Below are 21799 nucleotides of genomic sequence, written 5' to 3' on the forward strand. Positions count from 1 at the left end.
TTCAAAGGCTTTCCTCACTCAAGCAAGCCAAAACAATTTTATTTCTACTGGACTAAGCATTCAGTATGAAACTTAACATAAAGACATAGACCATCATCATAGTTCTTCTTACCCAATATTATCTTTCTGATATTGATAATAGTAGAAAGAAATATCTGTGGACACCATAGTATCACTTCAAATGTTCATGAAGAACAACAATGCTAAAACATTGTGTCTTCCTTTTGAGGACATTCGATAAATTCCTCAACCATAAATCATAATGCTTCATTAATTTAGTGTATTCATTTCTTTTCTGATTTTTTTATTGTAGTAAAATGCACATAACTTAAAGTTTACCACTGTAACCATTTTTAAGTGTACAGTTCAGTAGTATTAAGTACAGTTAGATTGTTATATAACTATCACCATCATTTATCTCTAGAACTTCATCTTCCCAAATCAAAATTATGTACCCATTAAACAATAACCCCATCCCCCATTCCTCTAGCCCCTTAAAACCACCATTCTACTTTCTGTATCTATGATTTTGACTACTCTATTTGGCTCATGCAAGTGGAATAATGCAGTAGTTGTCTTTTTTTCACTGTTTTATGTCACTGAGCATAATATGCTCAAGGCTCATTCATGCTGTAGTGTGTGTTGGAATTTCCTTTCTTCTTGAGGCTAACTGATAAGGAGAGACTTACTTTTGTCATTTTGCTATTTGTTTTCTACATGGCTTATAGCTTTTCTGTCTTTCCTTTCTTGCATTACTGTCCTCTTTTGTGTTTAGTTAATTTTTTATAGTGAAATGTTTAAATTCCTTTCTTATTTTTTGTGTGTATTCTATAGCTATTTTCTTTGTGGTTACTATTGAGATTATCTTTAATATCATAAAGTTATAATGCTCTAATTTGTATTTAAACCAGCTTAACTTCAATAACATATGAAAACACTGCTTCTTTACATCTCTGCCTCTACCCTTTCAGTTGTTAATGTACCATAATTACATCTGCATACTTTGTATGTTCAACAACATAAACCAATTGTTTTTAAAAGTGAATTAGTCTCTTAGATTATGTATGAAACAAAATGTGGTTACAACCCAAAGTTACAGTAATTCTAGCTTTTAGACTAATCATTTCTTATTTTGTTTTTTAAATAGTCTTTTACATACACTGAAGATCATGTGAAGAAAGGGAGAAGATGGTCATCTATACACCAAGTTAAACGACCCTCAGAAGAAACCAACCCTATGGACAACTTGATCTTGAACTTCTAGCTTTCAGACCTGTGAGAAAATAAATTGCTGTTGTTTAAATTTAAAAAAACAGTCTTTTAAATCATGTATGAAACAAAGTGGTGTTACAAACCATTGTTATAATAGTACTAGCTTTTGTAATTGCCTATTTGTCCATCTTTACTGAGATCTTTATTTCTTCATATGGCTTTGAGTTACTGAGTAGTGTCCTTTTATTTCAACCTGAAGAACTCCCTTGAGTGTTTCTCTTAGGGTATGTCTAGAAGTAACAAATTACCTTAGCTTTTGTTAATCTGGGAATGTTGTAATTCTCCTTCACTTTTGAAGGACAATTTTTACCAAATATAGAATTTGGGGGTGATATTTTTATTTCTTTTAGCACTTTGAATATATCAGCCCACTGCCTTTTGGTCTCCAGTATTTATGATGAGACTCTCTTTTTTTAATCTCATAATTTATTATTTATTATTTTTAAATATTTCTAGAGATATACAGTAATTAAACATATTTGTGGGATACACATGATATTTTGATACAAGAATATACAATGTGTAAGCTGTATATTCAATATACAATCAATGATCAAATCAGGATATTTATTAGGATATCCATCAACTTGAACATTTATCATTTCTTTGTGTTGGGAGTATTTTAAATCTTCTTTACTAGCTATCATGAAATATAAAATATTTTATTGTTAACTAGTCATTCCACTGTGTTATCAAACACTAGAACTTATTCCCCTATCTACACTATATCTCTGAACCTATAATCTTATTGATGATCATTTTATGTGATGAATCACTTTTCTATTGCAACTTTCAAGACTCTGTCTTTGGCTTTTGACAGTTTGATTATATTGTGTCTCAGTGTGGATCTTTTTGAGTTCATCCTACTTGGAGTTACTGAGTTTCTTGAATATTTTTACTTATGTCTTTTATCAAATTTGTAAAGATTTTGGCCATCAATTCTCCTAATAACCTATCTTTCCTGTTTTCTCTTCTGTTTCTTAGCCTACCACCACACATGTGTTGTTCTGCTCAACAGTGTTCCAGAAGTCCCTTAAGCTCTGTTCACTTTTCTTCATTTTACTTTCTGTTCCTCAGATTCAATGATTTCCTTTGTCCTATTTCAAATTTGTTGATTCTTCTTCGTTCTCAAATCAGCCTTTGAATCTCTCTAGTGAATTTTTTATTTCAGTTATAACACTTTTTAGCATCAAATTTATTGTTTCTTCATAGGTTTTCTATATGTTTGCAAATATTTCTATTTTGTCCTTATGTCATTTTCTTGGCTTTTTCTGCATCTTTCGTTAGCTCTTTCAGTATCTTTAAGGTAATTGTTTTTGTTTAGTAGATCTGACATCAGGTCTTTTTCAGGAGCTGCTTCTTTTTTTCCCATTAAAATGGGCCACACATTCCTTTTCTTTTGTATGTCTCTTGATTTTTTTTGTTAAAAATGGACATTTGAAGCTAATGATTTGATAACACTGGAAATTAGGTTCTCTCCCTTCCCTGGGGTTTACTGGGCTTTTGTTTTTGGTTTTGTTTTGTTGTTGTTGTTGTTGTTGCTTACTGTTTTTGTTTTTTTAATTGTTGTAGGCTGTCTCAGTGCTGAGGGTTAGCCTGAGGTGTAAATTTAAGGTCTTCTCAGGTCTTTCTGAGCCTGTGCGTTTCCCTGGGCATACATAGTCACCTTCCAGTATCCCCCATATATGCAGTCACTTTGGAATGTCCCAGTCTCTAATGGATGGCTCCCAAAAGGGGAAAAGATAAAAATTAAGGAGAAGAAAAAGAATGCTGGGCTTTTAAGTACCCTGGAAGTCACCTCAGCGAGAGAGGGGCTAGCAATAATGAGGGTGGGGCAATAGCAATGGCCACCTGCCTCTGTCTGTACTTCTGTGATGAGAAGCAGCAATTAGTAATCACAGCACAAATACTTGGAGGACTGGGTCCTTAATTGCCCACCCTGGCTCCCACAAGCTGTATGCAGTCTTCTTCAGGTCATGGGCACAGCTGCCTGCCACAGGGCTGGGGTGGTCAATAGGTAGTTACTACTGTGCTGAGTCTAAGTTGACCAAAACTAACTGAAATTTACTTCTAAGACATTCCCTGGAAGTTGCAAGCCTTCAGTAGACTCCAGAATTCCAAAATAGTTACATCAGGCAGATTCTGCCAGTGCAGTTGTTGTCTGGATGGGTAAACAGATTCCTGGAGCTTCCTATTTCAGCATCTTGCCAGAATCTTCTCCCTATGTGTATTTATTTTATCACATCTTGAGATAGTTTTTGTTTCAGAACTTTGCTATCCACTATGCTGAGTAGAAATTCAAGAGCTGTCCCTGTGTCTAATAGACTAGAAGTGGTAGATTTCAGCTTGGGAGTACACACTGCGGTCACAACCATCCATATGGCAGGAAGTAGTCTACTGAGTTTTTGGCTGCCATGATTCTTTGGCATTTCTGGTTTGGTGGTCATTGATTCCTAAATATTAAAGTGGTTCCTAGCATGTATCAGTTGTTTGTTTGCTAAATGACCTTAAATGTTCTGACACTTGCAGAAATGAAAAAAGCTAGTTTCTCTGTCAGTAAGACTCTGATCTGAATGTGAATAAATATGCATGAGCAGTAACTTAATGCACGTCTGGAAAATATGCTTTGTTAGAAATCTATCACTTTTTTTTAAATTTGGAGAGTTTTTCTCAAGAACAACAGAATGTAATAAAATTTAAGGAAGTGCATTTTGCAAAAAGTATCAAAGACTTTATTAAACATCAACTCTTTACTTGAAGAAATAATGTTGCTTAAAAAAATCAATCTTGTGAATTGTCTCCTGGGAAGTTTGTCAGTGATTTCTTTCTTTCTTGTTCTTTTTTGTCCTTATATAAAGTAACCAAGCTTTATTCCTATAAGCTGTAAATTTTAACAGAAAGCAGATTCACATGTATTTATTAACATTCCTAAATTCTCAACACCACTTATTAATCTCTTAAAAACGATTGCTTCTTTATATGAAGATAATGGTAGTCATAAAGACATACATTATAGTTTCATTATGATGTTTGTGCTTTGTCTCAAGTTTCTTCTGAAATGCCTCCACTGAGTTAGGTGATAATGACAGCACTCAGACACACAGCCCAGAGGAAGGGGACAAAGGAATCCCAGGAAAGAAGTAGGAAAAGGTATTTGGTTAGAATTTAAAGTCAAGTGGAGGAATCAGTGAACCAGAAAACAGACAGGGGAGGCTGCTTGTTCATCTGGAGCTTACAGCAGCAGCAGGAGTTGGAATTCACAAAGCAAATGGCTGAGATGGGGGTGCCGGAGCACAGGAGTGACAGACCAGGGTAGGATGCAGCAGCCTCTACTCTGGGAAGAGGGTGCCAGCCACTACTGGGCACCATCTCCTTTTGAGGGGTGGACCCATGCAGCATTTAAGGAGGAAGCCCAGTAGATCTGGTTAATTAACGTGGTAATGGGACTCCCTAGAATTTAAGTCCAAAGCATGGTGTGATTTTCTTTGTTGAGCTACCATATATTGAAGTTCAGGAAAGAAACCACCCAGTTGATATAGCAATAGTATACAAAACCTGCTGGATTATGAGAAATTTCCAACATTCTTTATTATGTAAGCAAACACTTTTAATGCTTAACTGTGATAGGCTTGGAACTTTTTTTTCCAAGTTGTTACACAGAAGGAAAGCAAGAAAGAAAGCATGAAGGCCAATTAGAAGGATCATTCAATATTTCTCAGAAAAGAGAATGATGGCTTAGACCAGTGTTGATGTTCAAAATCTTACAAAGGTAGAAGACTAGCAACATTTGTGACTGAATTGGATACGGAAGTGTGTGAGAGAGAGGAGCCAAAGGTGACTTTATTCTTCCTTTTCTGGGCAAATGGAGGAAGGGAGATTGTATTTATGAAGATGGAGGTCTGTGGGAGGTTTTGTGGGGAAAGATTGGGGGAGTTCAATTTTGGACATGTTAACTTTGAGATCTCTGTTAGACGTAGAGATCTACAAGTCTCTACAAGTAGAGATGTCAAGAAAGCATTTGGATATAAAACTCTAGAATCCAAAAGGTAAAGAATTGGTTTGGTAGTTGTTGGTGTGTAGATAGAATTTCAAGCTATGAGACTGGATTTGAGCATCTGAAAAAATACTCAATATCTGAAATGTCTGTTAAGTAGATCCAGAAAAAATGAAAGGACGTATTAACTAAAACATCAGTATTCAAGGAACAATAAAGATAGAATTTATAACTGGGCTTCTGAGAGAGGTGGACAGATTTACAGAAGACTGAAGCTGGGAAACACCTAACCCCAGCTAAGACACACCATGATTGTCTAATTTATGCCTGTACCCCGAATAGGTGTCAGAGTGCCTGAAACATCATAGATGGCCATTCAATATCTGACAAATGATAAATGAATGGATGAATAAATGAAGGAAAGAAAGCTTGGTGGAAGGGCAGTCAGGCTTCCTGGAGATGGGGCTGGGCTGCGGGGGGTACTATGTAGCAATTGGGTGTCCCTGGGTCTTCCCACACTGGCTGTTTTCTTGGTTATTTATGACTATTCCTTAGGCTATGACTCTTTGACTTTCTTGCCTGTGGTATGAAAATTATGCTTACTATCTACCTTTTCTTTTACAATAGGGATTCATGGATGAGTGCTTAGGAATCACTAGGCTGAGAAAGGGAAGGGTGAATAAACCAGAAACCCCCTAGAGAAGCTCAGGGAAAGTCATTATTGTAGGGTTTACTTCCACAGTCACATTCTTTTATCTTGCAGCACAAGTTCTTGGCATAGAATACCAATGAGCTGAGGCACATTACTAATTTGCCAGATCGACATAGCCTCTAGGGAGGAAAGCAAAAAAGCATTCCTATTAACTTCAGCATTGGGATAATTTGAATCTCTCTTCTAAGACATCTTGTCTCTTTTTTGGTTAATTACTGTGGCAAACCTTATTTTCTCTTTAAATTAAGCCCTGAGATGCCTTTAATTCAACTAGGCTGCTACTAAAATGTGGTTTTCATGGGAAGGAATTAGGAGTCTTTCTTTTGAGAAAAAACATATATCATGTTGACTGTTGTCTCTTTGCCACTGATGTTGGAGAGGATGACCTTATGTCACTAGCCCACACCTGTGGAATAAGACGCTCACTTACAAACCTGCTCCGAAGAAGAAGGTAAGGATGCCGTCCCTGCACAGTCATGAACGGCTGCTGTTCCTCTTGAAAACCACAACCTCTTTCTCTAGTAGCATGAAGTGAGTGCCGTTTGGGAATCTCTTTTAACTTAGAGAGCTCTCAGGCACAGTATTGGCCTGGGCAGATTTCTGTGGTTGCTGCTCAGCAAAGAATAGACAGGTCTCACCCTTGTGGAGCAAGCATTGTATGATGGCTGTCTCCCAAGCACTTTATCCAGGTCCACTCATCGAACACCACAACCCAAAAGATTGGGGCTATGAATATACCCTCACTGTAATAAAAACAAGAGAATAAGGGAGTTTCAGCAATTTACCAGCTGACATGCTGTTAGTGGGGAGTAGGACTGGACCATAAACTTATCGTCACTGCAGTTTGGTCCTTCCATGATCTCTAATTGAACGGTTCATTTGTTCTGTCATTTCAACTGTACTATAAGCTTCTAGAGGACAGGAATGTTTTCATGGTGCTCATTCCAGGGCTGCGGGAAACCCCAGTGCTAAAGCCAAGCCCCACAGCTGACTGCTGAGCCTGTCCTGTGTACCAGGCTTTGGGCAGGCATCCCGCCCTGTGCCCCATTCCCAATGTAACGTATATGCACTGTCCTTTCTTAAGGAAATGCTGATGGTACTACAATTCCTTTCTCTCCTCTAGAGAGAGCATTCCCCAAGAGTAGGAACCATTTCTTTCCATCTACCAGCCCACCTCTTCTCCTAACTGACTCTGGGTGGTTAACAGAGCATGCCACTCTTCAGGGTGCTGTATAAACTGTGTACTCTTACTTCCCCTGGATCCATGTTATTAACTAGTGTGGGGTAAACAAGAGAGAGAGAACAAGCACTGGTGTCCATTGGGCAACTATTTGCACACACTTGTATCTCTCCTATGAGATGCCCAAAGAGCAGAGATCTTGTGTTTCTCTTCTTTGAATGCCCCATCTGCTAGAATAGTACCTGATACACAGTACATGCTATTTGAAGGCATCACACCAAAATCCAGATACAATTCTTGGGATGAATTCAGTGCTGATTATTTTCCTTTTCTGATATTTTATTTCTCCATTGTGAGTGACGAAAACTAGTATCCTATTCAAGAATTATTTTAAGAGTGTAGTTAGAATGAAATGATCAAAAATGAATTCAAGACTGATGGTCTTAATCGGGGCACATTTCATAAACAAGAGCAAATAAAATCTCCATGGCAATTTTAATATTTTTTTCTCCTATTGTTAAAAATTGTGGCATGTCTTAATAGGCATGCATAGATGCAATAAGTGCTCATATGTATGCAGAGCTTGCTCTGATAATTATATATTACTGAGTCACAGTGATTAGTGAAATGCACAGAAAGAACACTAAGAACAATGCTATTTCATAAGAGACTAAAGCTGCTGAACTTTTGCTATAGAACTTCTGATAAATGATGAATGATATGAATAGAATTGTAGCAATAAACTAAGCCGAGATTCTAGTTTGAGTCTTATTTTAAAACTCAATACATGACAAAAAGCACACATTGTGTACCTTTTGTGTGCCAGGCACTGAAGATACAAAGTCAATGAAACACACAAAAGCTAATAAAAAACTGAGAATGCTTAGGTCTTTGACTTTCCATGATCAGGTTGGAGTTATGTAAAATAAAAGAGATAACTGTTAGAGCACAGCTCCTTTGGAAACAGCCAGGGCAGTGGTATTGTCTTAGTCTGTTTTGGAATGCTATTACAAAATATCATAAACCAGGTAACTTACAAACAATAGAAATTTATTTCTTACAGTTTTGGAGGCTGGAAGGTCTAAAAACAAGGTGCCAATAGATTTGGTATCTGGTGAGGGCCCATTTCCTGGCTCACAGAAGGCATTTTCTCGCTGTGTCCTCACATTGTGGAAGGGGCAGGGGGTCTTTCTTAGGCCTCTTTTATAAGGTCCTTAATCCTGTTCACACTGATAATTAGGAATTTGTGGGAAGGTACAAACATTCAGGCCACAGCAGGCATTTATATGCAAGTAAAGGAGTCAATTTCAATTTCTTTCTGATACTCGGCTTTGTAGGAACTGGGAGATAATTCTCCAGGGGCAAGGATCTTTTCAAATGTTCTTTAAAAACATGGAGGAAAAAACAAATGAACATTTATTGAGCATCTACTATTGCATAGACAAATAGCTCACAAATGCTAGTGATAAAGATCACTAAAAGTCTTGTTAACAATACAGATTTCTGGGTTCCACAGCCAGAGGTTCTGACTCAGGAGGTCTAGGAATGTGGCCTAAGAACCTGTATTATAATATAAGTGGCCTGAGGGCGGCATTATGAAAAAATAGATGTTGGTGGAGATGAGAAAGATGAATCTGAAGCAAATGTCTGCTATTTCTGGGCTCTATGAAGCTTGGCTGAGATCAACAAAATGTGGCTTTTCATTACAAACTCAATAGATGTCTGGTCACAGACTTCTGTTTCTGGCAATATGGGGAAATAGGTACCCTGGGAACTCTCACTCTACAAAATGCCTCTAAATACTAGGTAAAACAGAACAAACACCACCTACTAATCTTTTATATGAATATTTAGCTATTCTCAGTATTGTGTAATACGAACGCAGCTTCCAACCTGATGACAGCTCCCAAGCCATTCTTATTTTAAAAATTTAGAGATTCTGGAACTACCCGTAGTAGGCCTTTTTGCCTGACTTGACTGACTTACTGACTGGCTTGGTTCTACCTCAGATGTCACCTCTGACTGTCTCCCACACTCCTTCACTGAGCTTACATGGGTCTTGTTCTGACTTTAGTCAAAGAACAAACATAAGTTTGTCCCAAGAGAGTGGCTCCCGAGTCTCTAGGTTCCCACAGCTTAGTTATTTACTTTTTAAACTATTTTCTCCGACATCCCTGCTACTTCTTTATGATTCTGTTTATTCCCAAACCTAGTTTCCTTATCCCTTCAGCTACCAGATGTCTGCTTTAGATGAAGATCAACTGTTAGAAATGACTACTGCCTCACCCCTAACTGGCTCTGCCATTGGATCCTACCATAGGTGTTTTTGCTGTGGTGTTCCCAGGCCCTCTCCTGAGTGACAGGTTCAATTCCATGTCTGCTCCTTTAACCAAAACTCTCCCCATCTGGGTCCCCAGCTAGTCTTAAGTTATCCATTCAAGCATGATGGAAGCACACCCTTTTCACCCTTTGAAGGGTGAATTCAGACCAGTGGTATTTTCAAATGAATATGGTCTCTTTAAGATAACAATAACAGTCACATTTACTGAACATACAGAGAATACACTGAACACATATGGAGAGGTCCAGAATACGCCACTTCAAAATATGCTACTTTGGCATGAGGATTATTGTGAGCTAAAGGCAGTTGAGAATCAACACACGTAAGAAAGGTTCTCTGCCTTCCCCTTTTCTGCCTAAAAGCAGAGCATAAATTTCCCTTTGTGCAAGTGGCCTAAAATACCCCCAACCCCAGTCCCCACACCAGGATGGGGAGAGCGACTCTTATCACCATAGACAGAGAACTAGAGCTAAGTTTACATAATTGAACCTTACTAAAATAACTCTTACCTTCCATTAGTTTTCCCCCACATATTTCCTAGTTCTCTTCCCATAATTTATTGAGCCTAGAAGCCCAAACCCTCCTTCCTTTTTCTAGTCACTTCTCCACAATTTCTAACCCTTTCTTAAAATTTTATAGTAGCCCTCAAGTCTAACATTCTTTGGGTTTTTACTTCTTTTCTGTGAAGCCTCTCTGCACATAACAATATTACAAATATTGTATGTCTTTTCTCTTATTAATCTTTTGTCAGTTAATTTACAGTCTACAGGTTTGAACCTAAGATGGCAGAGAAAAAGCTTTTCCCCATTATATGTATTGCGTATCAGGCACTGTGCTCAATATGGGCTAGATTTTATTTTAGCCATTCCTCACATAGCCATGTGAGGCATTTCTGCTATTAACCCCCATGGTTTTGAGACTCAGGAGCTTAACTGCTTTGCCTGAGATCAACAAGAAAGTAAACTGAAGAAATACCCAATAGAGGAGCTTTGGGTAATGGAGCACAAAGGGGCTACGTGGAGGAGAGAGAGGCCATACAATTATTGGTAAAATTGTAATTAAATGCATATTTATAAGTTTAGTCTTGATTACTGGCCTAGGGAATTGGGAAACTGGGAAAACAGAAGGGGACAATCAGTGTATTTAGAGTAATGTTAGTTGGTTAGTTGGACTAATACATCAACCCCAAAATACACATTAGATTAAGACAAGCTTGTTTCCTGCTTATATTGCAGTTCTTAGTAGTTCAGGTCATTTGGGGAGTTTGGCTCCATGCAGCCATTCAGGAAAGAACCTGGAGCCTCATCACACATGAGAAGTGTTTATAGACCAGCCCAGTAATTGGTACCTATCACTTTCAGTCACATTCCATTGGCTAAAACTCAGTCATGTTGCCCCAAAGGAGACTGGGAGATACTGTCTAGCTGAGTATACAAAAGGCAGAATAGAACATGAAGTCTGGGGTGATGCCAGCAGTCTCGGTCCTAGTCCATCATTCTGCTAGCTCCCCAAATATCCATTCATATCCTTATTTCCATCTCTGCTCACATTCTACTGGCTAAACACAGTCATGTGACTACTGACAGTTGCAAGGAAGGCTGGGAAATGAAGGCTTTGTGTGTACCTTGAGTCAAGGCTCCTGGGAAGAAGGTAGAGAAGATTTCTTCTTCTCTCCCTAGAGGAGACAATTTAAGACCTATCCTGATACCACATCAAGTTTAAAGTCCAGGTTTTCCTGGTTATGTGCAGTCTACTCTATCAGGTCTGAGGGTAGCTTTGTATGGTTTGACAAACTAAAAGACAAGTTATCCTCTTCCTATCCTGCCAGGCATCCTCCATTACACTCACTCCTAATGCTGAAGCAGGAATAAGATAATCACAACAAAAATGTCTCTGTTGAAAAAGGGAATGAATGGTTTTGCACACACAGCAGTCGTTGGTCCGTAGCAATAATAAAATCCTTACAGGCAGGAATTGCAAGCCTCTGCCCTGGCATGGGGCAGAGTTCTTGATGCAATCCTGTTTCTATGTAGCCTAGAGGGAACTTCCCTATCCATCAATTTTTGTGCTTCTGTCCTCTGGGAGGGCTTTCTTGTTCATTATTTTATGTGTTCACAGCAGAAGGGAACTTCAGAGTATTAGAGAGGATATCCTCTTAGGGACCATGAACTTTCACCGCCCACTTTCTGCTCATGTGAGTTTGAGGAGCCAAGGTTGCAGTAAGACTCAAACCATCACAGGCGTTTGTTTTTGTTTTCATTTTGTCCGGCCTTCTTGGCAAGGTAATTCTTTCAAACATCCGAAGGCTTCTGTCTAATCTGTGTGATTCCACTCTGTTCTGTGCAGGAATATAAGACTTTTCCTAGATGTAATTATCAAGTCTGAATTTATTTTCTTCCTGGACTCCATTATAGCCTCAATGTAATGGCAGCTGCTCTGAGGCCATTTGAACCACTGGTAAGGGTAGGGGAGAAAAAGCTCCACCCTTGATCTGATACTTGCCACAGGACAAGCCACTTAACTGAGAAAATTTAATGGGTCATTATTGCTGGAAGCCTTTTTTAGTCTTTTTCCTAAAAATGTGTGGTCTAGCTATTTTCTGCCCCTTTTAACCCTGCTAGACCCTAAATTTATGCACAGTCTCTATTCTCTCTCTCTTTGATTTTTTTTTTTTTTTTGCTTACAAACTTGCCAGAATTTCCCAAATTCATCTCTTTCTTGCATCATGTTAAATGCACCAGCAGGCAGCATTTTAGCTGGTTTCCCTCCTTTCCAAGTTGTGTTAAGCAACCATTTTACCAAAGTTTTTGTCTGACCTAACGGGGATGTGTATCGCTGTAGAGCTCAGGCTGATGGAAGGTCTGTCATTTTCAAAGAGTGGCTTCCCAAGGTCACATGGCCTTTGTCACTTGGTTGCAGAAGGGGAAAGAACATGGACATGCAATGTGGCAGGTTTGCAGAGGCTATGGGCGGATATGGTGTGCACCATCTCTGCTCACATTCTATTGGCTAAACTCGTTCATGTGACTACTGACAGTTGCAAGGAAGGCTGGGAAATGAAGTCTTTGTGTGTATCTTGAGTCAAGGCTCCTGGGAAACTACTCATGCCCAGTAACTTCCCACTTACTCTTGTAAAACCCGAGGCTGACTGCTTTTTAGCCCCAGGAACACATCCTTCTGTTGGAGGATTCTCTCCATCCTTGCCCATTCCCCAATCTGAATATCTCATACTGACCTACTTGCTGGCCTCAGACATGTGAAACTGTATGAGAGCTCTGAGGTCTCACAACCCAGATTACCCAAAGTTCCCATACAATCCCCTCCACCCAGCATTTTCCTTCCTGTAGGATGTAACACCTTGCAAATAAAGACTGACACATATGTTTTAGCCTCAGAATAAAATTATTTTGTACTCCGAAAGAAAATAACCTGGATTTTGCAGAGCACTAACAATGCTGACCACAATTAGAAAGAGAAGCTTGTTCTCAACACTTTTGGGTAGGGCACAGGATATCAAAGAAGATATTTTTGATCTCCTGTAGCCTTGGAGTTTTGCTTTTGTTATTTTTCTTTGTGGGGTAAGGACTGGGAAGGGGAGGCTTTTCTCCATCAAGGCTGTTCACATATATCCAGGTATTCCTCTCTGCCATTGAAGTACTGCCTGCAAGTAAAGCTTGGGGAATATAATACACTATCTGCTCACTCCTTTGGGAAAGGAATTATAGACTTGACATTTGGGCTCATGAAGTTTTTAATTTCAAATGCTGCCTTTTAGAAACTCCAGGGTCAGCTGTCCATGTCACTATTATGCTAAGTCCCCCAGGAGCTGTAGCAGTATATTAACTCTTAACCTTCCCAGAGCTCCTTTCCACTGCCACTAGCTAGCAAAGATATAAATCAAAATGTCAAGGCTTCATCCTGCATACACATCCCATTAGCACCTGCATCCTTCTTGATAAGCATTTAATTGAGCACAATAAATGGTTTAGCACTGAATCATGGCAGATTGTACACTTGGGGTCTCCTGTAAGGTATCTGAGGAGGGAAGGAACATGGGCAAGGCATGGGTAGTGGTTACAAGCCTGAAAGATCTTCAGTCACTTCTCAGTAATGTGCTAGAATCCACTGCCAGACACTCCTTAAGTGTTTCCACTTAAGGAGGAAACATCAAATCCAAATGGAGATTTGGGTGAATCATCTAGGCTTCTTTTGGTTGTAAGAATAAAGCTTCAGTAACAAAAAATTAATTTGTGGCCTTTCCTTTAAATGCAAAATGTCTTTCACCAACAAAAAAAATAAGGTTAGAAAAATGCATGACTTGGACATAGGCACATCTATTCATGCTCCATTGGCATCAGGAGTCCCATAACCAACGTCCAAGGTCAATGAGGTGGAAATGGGGAGCCAATATTTTGTTGGCGGTTTATGGGAAGTTCCTTGATCCATGTATTCTAGTTACAGGCAAAAATGACAATATATATCGGTCTCTGGTCACATTGCTGTTAGCTTGTTGATGCTACAATTTGTAGTGATAAGGTATATGGTAAAACCAGTGGATTCCATAGGTATAAGCTCATCACACACTTCCTGCATTATAAAATGAGTTACCTGGTCAGACTTGTCCTGTGGATGGATGAGGATGAGGCCTTCTAAAAGTCCAATAGAGGCACCAGCAGAGGTATTTCAGGCAGGGAATGTGAATCCATATTCAGAGGAAGTGATAATTCCAGGGAAGGCACATACCTTCTTCTGCCCCTACCTCTTGTGATGGGGGAGGGGGTCCAATATATCCAACCAGCTGGCCAGCTGACTGCCAGAAAGAAAGCTGCTAAATTAGAGGGCTTGGTGTCACCCTCTGCTGTGGTCAGGGTCAGCACTCAGTAGATGCTATGGCCAGGTCAGCCTTGGTGGAGGAAAGCTCGTATTTTTGAGCTCACACTTGACCATCAAACCTGCCAGTATGATCACTTCGCATGCAAGTCTAGTGGGCCCACTTTGGGGAGGTGGCAAAAAGAGTGACTGATAGCCACTCATCAGGCTACCTTATTCTGCTGTTTGATAAGAGCCACCTCTACCATAGTTGGGAAGAATTTCCGAGGTTCCCAAGTCCTCATGCTCTGACTTCAGAAAGGTCCATTCAAACACTGTTTTCCCAGAGCATTGATTTTTCACTTCCAAGTCCCTGAACATCCAGTGATGCCATTGGGCGTGACCTCTCACTCAATGTGGTTCCATACCTCTGGCCCCTCTCCTTGCAGGTATAGTGAACAAACCTGGGAGGACCCCCCTTTCCACTGCCCTTGAGGTCACTCCCCTGTGGTGCTGTAGAGCTGCAGCTGCTGGCTTTCAAAGATGCCAGCAGAACCATATGAAAATGAAGTCAAGGTTTTTTTTTCTTCTTCTTCTTCTTCAATCCCCTGGTCACTGGGAACTTCCTGTTGGGCCACAGGTGTGAGTTGTGGTAAAGGTATCAGTGCAAGAGAAGGAGGTGCACAGAAGTTGAAGCCACTTGTTTAAGCAACTTACTTGTGCCTTTAAGCCCAATTTCCCACATAGCAGTTCAACTTGATGATGGACAGCAGCTACCATGCCCAGCTTTGTGGCTCAGTGACTTACAGCAGGGCTTCCCAATCCCTGGGCCATGGACTGGTACTGGTCTGTGGCCTGTTAGGAACCAGGTCTCACAGCAGGAGGTGAGTGGTGGGTGAGTGAGCATTATCACCTGAGCTCTGCCTCCTGTCAGATCAGCATCATCACTAAATTCTCATAGGAGCAGGAACCCTATTGTGAACCATGCAAGCGAGGGATCTAGGTTGTGCGCCCCTTACGAGAATCTAATGCCTGATGATCTAAGGTGAAACAGTTTGATCCTGAAACCATCCTACCCCCTCTCAACCACTGTTTGTGGGAAAATTGTTCAACAAAACCAGTCCCTGCTGCCAAAAATGTTGGGGACCACTGACTTAGGCAAGACGCAACTCTCAATGTGCATCTTGAGCTACATAGATGCTACCAGGGCCCAGAAGCAAGTTAGGAGCTATTTCTTAAAAGGAGAGGAGTTATATGAAGGAGTGGATGATCTTATTCCAAAATTTTAAGGGATTTCCCATACGTAATCTTCTATCAGGGTCTGCTAATGCCCACCGTGGACCTGCTAGACATATGGCTCCTATGTAAGGCATCTTGCCCAGTAGGCTAGATCAGCTACAGAGCCTTCTGCAACTATGGCACCCATTCATATCTGGCAACCTGATGGGTAACTCGGGAAACAGGTTGGAACAGTATGGTCAAATAGAAATTTGACTAGGAATCTATTTCAGAATCTATTTCTATACATAGTCCTCAGGTTACACTCAATGTAAACCAATAAAATTTTGCAATTATTTTGTTGCATATTGTATTAGTCCATTCTCACACTGCTATAAAGAACTATATGAGACTGAGTAATTCATAAAGCAAAGAGGCTTAATTGACTCACAGTTCCACACACTGCACAGGAAGCATGGCTGGGGAAACCTCAGGAAACTTACAATCATGGTGGCAGGTTGAAGGGGAAGCAAGCACATTTTCACATGGTGGCAGGAGACAGAAAGAGTGAAGAGGGGAGGGCTACACACTTCAACGACATGAGATTTGGGTGGGGACACAGAGCCAAACCATATCACATATAGAATCTCTTTTGAGATCACATTTTATACTCCTCCCCTTAAAGTCCACAGTGAATCCATAGCTGTTATTAGACTCTAATTACAGATGTGAAAGTATTAAGAGTTGGTGAGGTGGGTCTGAGGGAGAATCGTCACCCCTTGCAAGCTAACTACTTCAGATGCAGGTATTATACAGTCTTCAAGTAAGAGGAGGCTCACCTACTCTGCTTGGGGAGAAAGGGCTACTCTGGCAGGTGGAGCTTGCTGGGACGTGGGATTCAAGGTCCTCAGAATGATAGGAACAGGATCATACTGATCCCATTCTAATCTCAGGGATGTTCTTTCCTGATTAACACTTTAACTTTACGTAAGATACCAGAAAACACTGCAATTTCAATTTGTATTATAATTTGGCTACTCGCAGAATTCAATTTTGGCCTGGTTAGTTTCCCTGAGTCCTGGTTGTTCAGCTATGAGAAATAAGGGATTTCCTGAGGACAGCCATTGAACCTCTGTATGCCTGCCTTAAGATGAGAATTTAAAGTGACAAGCGTGTCACTGCCTTTTCCCCAAATCTTCGTTCCAGTGAGAAATAACCATTAAGCCCCACATTAAACCTTGGGCTGTTCATTTCCGTCAGAACATTCCATGTAGCAGCTGCTCAATTTCCCGTATTTGGCCTTCTATAGGCACTTGGTTCCAGGCAACTAACTGCATTTGGGAACTTCAATGGCTTTGCCACAACATGTCATGGGTGGTAAACATCCCATTTTCCACTGGCAATAAGGTCTCCGCTACGTTCATATTTGGTCAGATCTGAGGAATCCTCTGGTAAGAAAAACTGTATCCTTCAACATTCAGATAGGGAACAGAAGCCACGCTATGCTCTCAAGGTTTAGAGGTTTTAATGTAAGGAAATAGTGGCTTGCACAAACAGTTGGAAGAACTATGAGTGAAGGCTGGGGAAGCTGCCACCAGCGATCTCAAGCTGGCACACCCGAGGGCGGTTCTTAAGTGCACCCCAGGAAGCCCCATAATTCTCCAGAACTTCTAGCAAGCTCCTGCCATTCTCCCCGTAAGAGCAATGAAGTAGGGGGGTCTCCAGAAGTTGCTGTGAAGCCACTGTGAATCACGCATCTGCTCACACCTTTGCCACCAGTTGCCTCTAGAAACTCATGGCCCTTCACTCTCTTTTATCTTTGAAATCTCCTCTGAGTGCCTCTGATTGATAGTCTTACCCAGACCCACATGGAGTGAGGATTCTGGGGAGATGGGGTGCACAGCTTCTTTACTGCAGAGTAGAGGGGACCCCAGGGTGCAGCATTGGCAATAGCTAGTCAACTGCAGACTGTCATGTGCGAGAACATCTCTGCTTTTCTATGGGTGGGGAATCTTGCTCCCAATTTGGATAAAGTCATGGGAGAATGGAAATACAGTGACTTGGGCAAGGAACAATTGGCTTGCAACGGAAGAACTGAGGGCTCACACTCAAGTGTGGTGAGCTGCTCTACAGCCACAGATCATTCCGTCCTGACGCATGTCTCTTTTCCAGGGTCACTTTGCCACCTTCTCCCTTTTACCCTCTTAGGGCTGTACCTCGAGGTCTGCTGGAAGGGAGCCACTCTGGCTCACTGGAGCCTGGGCGGCTCCATGGAGGAGAAAGGAGGGAACCCAGGCGATGGCCAGTGCCACCTGTTGGACATGTGAATGTGACCATCTTGAACCGTCCAGCCCAGCTGCCTTTCCAGCTGAACATAGCTCCTGGAGTGTGCCAGGAGAAGCAAGCAGAGAAACTGCCCAGCAAAACCTTGTGGAAGCATGAGGAATGACACATCATTCTTTTTTTGAGCCACTATGGTCTGTTGTGCCGCAAGATAACCAATATACCACAGTGGGAAAGCTCCAATACAGTGCGAAACTGGAAAGAAGAGAATGCAGAGGGTAGCTGTACTGTTTACAACGCTCCCTCTGTTTGCTAGCTTCATTTTTAGTGAGTGTGCAGATTCTGACAAGGATCATTTAGATATGTTTGACCTCGTCCTTGGAGCCATGAATCGGAGACCTCTTGACAGCAGGCACAGATCCTCTATATGGAAAAAACAAAACAAAACAGAACGAAATAAAACAAACAAAAAAAACAGGACAAGAAAAAATGTTGAAAAACATATTTACCTATATTTCTCATTTCATGAAAAAGGATTCCTGCAGTTTTGTTTAGAGAGCCTTGAAAACAAATCATCACCACAAAGACTTGGTTTTATTTCACTTCTAAAATTTAAGGAGATGAAACTTCCCTGAAAAAGCAACCATCTGCAACGTCTAGCATTCATCAGTGTTCTCCTCTATTAATTATTTAGATATACTGGGCTGGGGAGATCGAAATATAATAATAATGCCACCAACAATTCATATTCACTAGGTGCCAGACTGTGTTAGATAATTTACATGCTGTGTCTAAATTAATAATTGCAATAATTCAATGAGTAGGTACTGTCATTATCTCTACTTTACACATGAGGAAACCAAACTCAGAGAAAGTAGGTAATATACACAAGGTCACATAGCTAGTTTGGGAGGCAGGGACTGACCCATGACTTTCAAATCAATAATGTGATCCCAGGTGCTTGCCCCAAGGGCTTGGATATAGATGCAATTCTGGTCACTGGGTGCTATGCAGCCTGTGTTGCTGTGGACATTTGGGGCTCTGGCCCTCATCACACTTGGATTAAAACAATGAATAAACAAAAATCAGGATGTAGATTTTCCTTTCTGATCACTCACACCATTTATCAGAGCCCAGTTTCTTTTCACTAGACCCAAAGTCTTCCCTAATATTTTTTAAACTTGCTTTTTAAAGTTTGTGATTATATTTACTGTCCTTTTAAAAATGTGTGTAATATAAGGTATTAGGACAAGACAGAAAGTACCCTTTTTCCCCACTGCCCAAAGATAATTATTGTTACAATTATTTTGGCATCTTTAAGGATTTTGTTTTTTTGTTTGTTTTGAGACGGAGTCTAGCTCTGTCGCCCAGGCTGGAGTTCAGTGGCCCGAGCTCGGCTCACTGCAACCTCTGCCTCCTGGGTTCAAGCGATTCTCCTGCCTCAGCCTCCTGAGTAGCTGGGACTACAGGCGCCTGCCACCACGCCTGGCTAATTTTGTATTTTTAGTAGAGACAGGTTTCACCATGTCGCCCAGGCTGGTCTCGAACTCCTGACCTCAGGTGGTGATCTGCCTGTCTTGGCCTCCCAAAGTGCTGGGATTACAGACATGAACCACTGCACCTGGCCATCTTTAAAGATTTTTTAAGTCATAGAAGTATATAGGTATGACATGTACATATATCTGTGTATAAATTTATAAGAAATATGTGTGTCTATATGAATAAGAAAGAGACTACAACATAGATACAGTTTTCTATCCTACTTGTTTCCCTTAACATTACATCATATTAGTTCCCGCATCATGCACTTTTGTTTAGACATGGCTTTAACGGCTGCATGGAACTCCCCAAGGCTTTGTTGCAGTCATTCTATGATGTTTTCTCTGAGTTAGGACATAAAAGAGCTAGAGTCTAAGACAATCTTCTTGGAAATCCCATTCATGGTGGATGTCCCCATGTTTTTGACACAGGCAAGCCCCCATCTTTATACCTGTATTCACTTTGTTCCTTACGCAAAGAAGTGGGGGGTGAACATATTACAGACTTTGAGAAAAAGGACCTGGGCTCATACCCTGCCCTGCCACAGTGACCTTGATCAAGGAGGAGAGCCTCCTAGAGCCTCTGTTTCCTTCTATATCAAATGGGGGTGATTATATCTATCTTCCAAGGATTCTCATTACCTGAGAATCAGGTAATGTTGGTGCAGCATCTGCTACATAGTGGGTGTTCAGTCTCAACATGTATGTTATTTTCTACTTTCCAGGCTTATTTTCCTTGGAGAAGGGAGACAGAGGCTAATTTTTGAAAGCGAATTATTTGTCTCATATTGTCCATAAGTATGGCTCTTTAGTATGTCTGGTGGCTAATAGGGCTTTGTGGCAGGCTCCTTTTAACAGTCGATAACACAGTAATAGCACAACAAAGGGATCAAGGGCTACAGAGCCAGCTACCTGGATTGGCTCTACCCCTTACCCGCTCTGTAACGTAGGTTATTTCTCCATGTCTCAGTTTTCTCATTTGTCAAATGCAAAATTAATGGTACTTTGTCTATAAGATTAAATACATCATTTCATGTGGTGTGATATGGCAGGACAATGGGCAGCATGAAGTGCTTAATAAATATTAGCTCTTACTATTCAACATCATCTTCCAAATCCGGTAATATACACAAGGTCACGTAGCTAGCATGTGTTGATTTCAGCACAGTGTGCAGAAGACCTGCATACCATCCCAGGCTAGGCCCGAAAGTGTCCACGAGGTCCTGCTGCTCTCTCCCCATCTGGTGGCTCATGCAGAGGCTGCAGTGGGGGGCGCTGCAGCCCTCAGGCAGGGGGAAGAGCCTCAAGGTGTAGAACCTGTATCCGCATTCCCCATGTGGAAGGATGTTGGCCAAACACCCTATTGAACTATCATGGATGCACAACCCAAATCTTATATTTGGGAGTTGTTACAACAACAACTTGCTTTATTAATATAGCAATCATTTCCTCATTTGCAGGTGTAAAAACTATGATAATTGCTAAATTTTTCTCAATGTAAAGTATACCGTCCATATTTTTCTCTTAAGCGATTGGCCCCTACTGTTGTCTGCTAATGATGCCAGCAAATGACAAAACTATTAAGTCATGAATGAAGATAAATTATAAACTTGAGGAATTAATTATCATTCTTAGCTCAGAAATTTGCTTTGTTGATCTTCAGGCATACTCATGGTTATAATTACAGAATGTACCAGTACCTTAGAAGAAAATCCTGGAAACAGTCGTGGAGTGCTCTTTAAAACTAGTGCATTGCCATTGCTTCTGATGGTTCAGAAGACAATTTGGGATAGAAAAAAAATCATAGAAATTGACCAGGCGCAGTGTCTCACACCCGTAATCCCAGCACTTTGGGAGGCTGAGGTAGGTGGATCACTTGACGTCAGGAGTTCAAGACCAGCCTGACCAACATGGTGAAACCCCGTTTCTACTAAAAATACAAAATTAGCCGGGCGTGGTGGCACAAGCCTGTAATCCCAGCTACTTAGCAGGCTGAGGCAGGAGAATCGCTTGAACCCGGGAGGCGGAGGTTGTACTGAGCCAAGATCGCACCATTGCCCTCCAGCCTGGGCAACAAAAGTGAAACTCTGACTCAAAAAAAAAAAAAAAGAAAAAAAAGGAAAAATCATAGAAATTAATGACTCATTCAAAAAGTGATTCGAAAGAGAATTACTGTAAGTATAAATGTTTTAATAATTTAAATGGTCAGTTTCACACATATTGTGCTTTCCTTTGTAACCCTTGGTGATATATAATGAAAAATCTATGCCTAAATAAGTCTAAAGTGCTTTTTTGACAAACTTCGAAGTTACTATTGTTTACTGGAAATATAATGTGAGCAGACAATTTTAAATCTTCTAGTAAGCATGTTCAAAGATATAAAAAGGAATGTCAAAATTAATCTCAGTAACATGTTTTTATTTGAAGAAATATATTGAAAATATCAGTTCAA

At 40.6% G+C, this 21799-nt stretch overlaps 1 protein-coding gene across 7 annotated transcripts in view; it reads left to right on the forward strand.

Annotated features, from left to right (window-relative positions):
• The window catches only part of LOC117979235 (WW domain-binding protein 11-like), a 268867-nt gene that overhangs the window by 242965 nt on the left and 4103 nt on the right, over positions 1-21799 (forward strand). For all 7 annotated transcript variants that reach the window (XM_063594550.1, XM_063594547.1, XM_063594549.1 and 4 more), the window contains one exon: positions 1148-1275. The gene's annotated coding sequence lies outside the window, so the exon portion shown is untranslated. The remainder of the gene's footprint in view (positions 1-1147; positions 1276-21799) is intronic.

The sequence above is a fragment of the Pan paniscus genome, chromosome 12 (assembly GCF_029289425.2).
Source record: "Pan paniscus chromosome 12, NHGRI_mPanPan1-v2.0_pri, whole genome shotgun sequence".
Taxonomy (NCBI): Eukaryota; Metazoa; Chordata; class Mammalia; order Primates; family Hominidae; genus Pan; species Pan paniscus.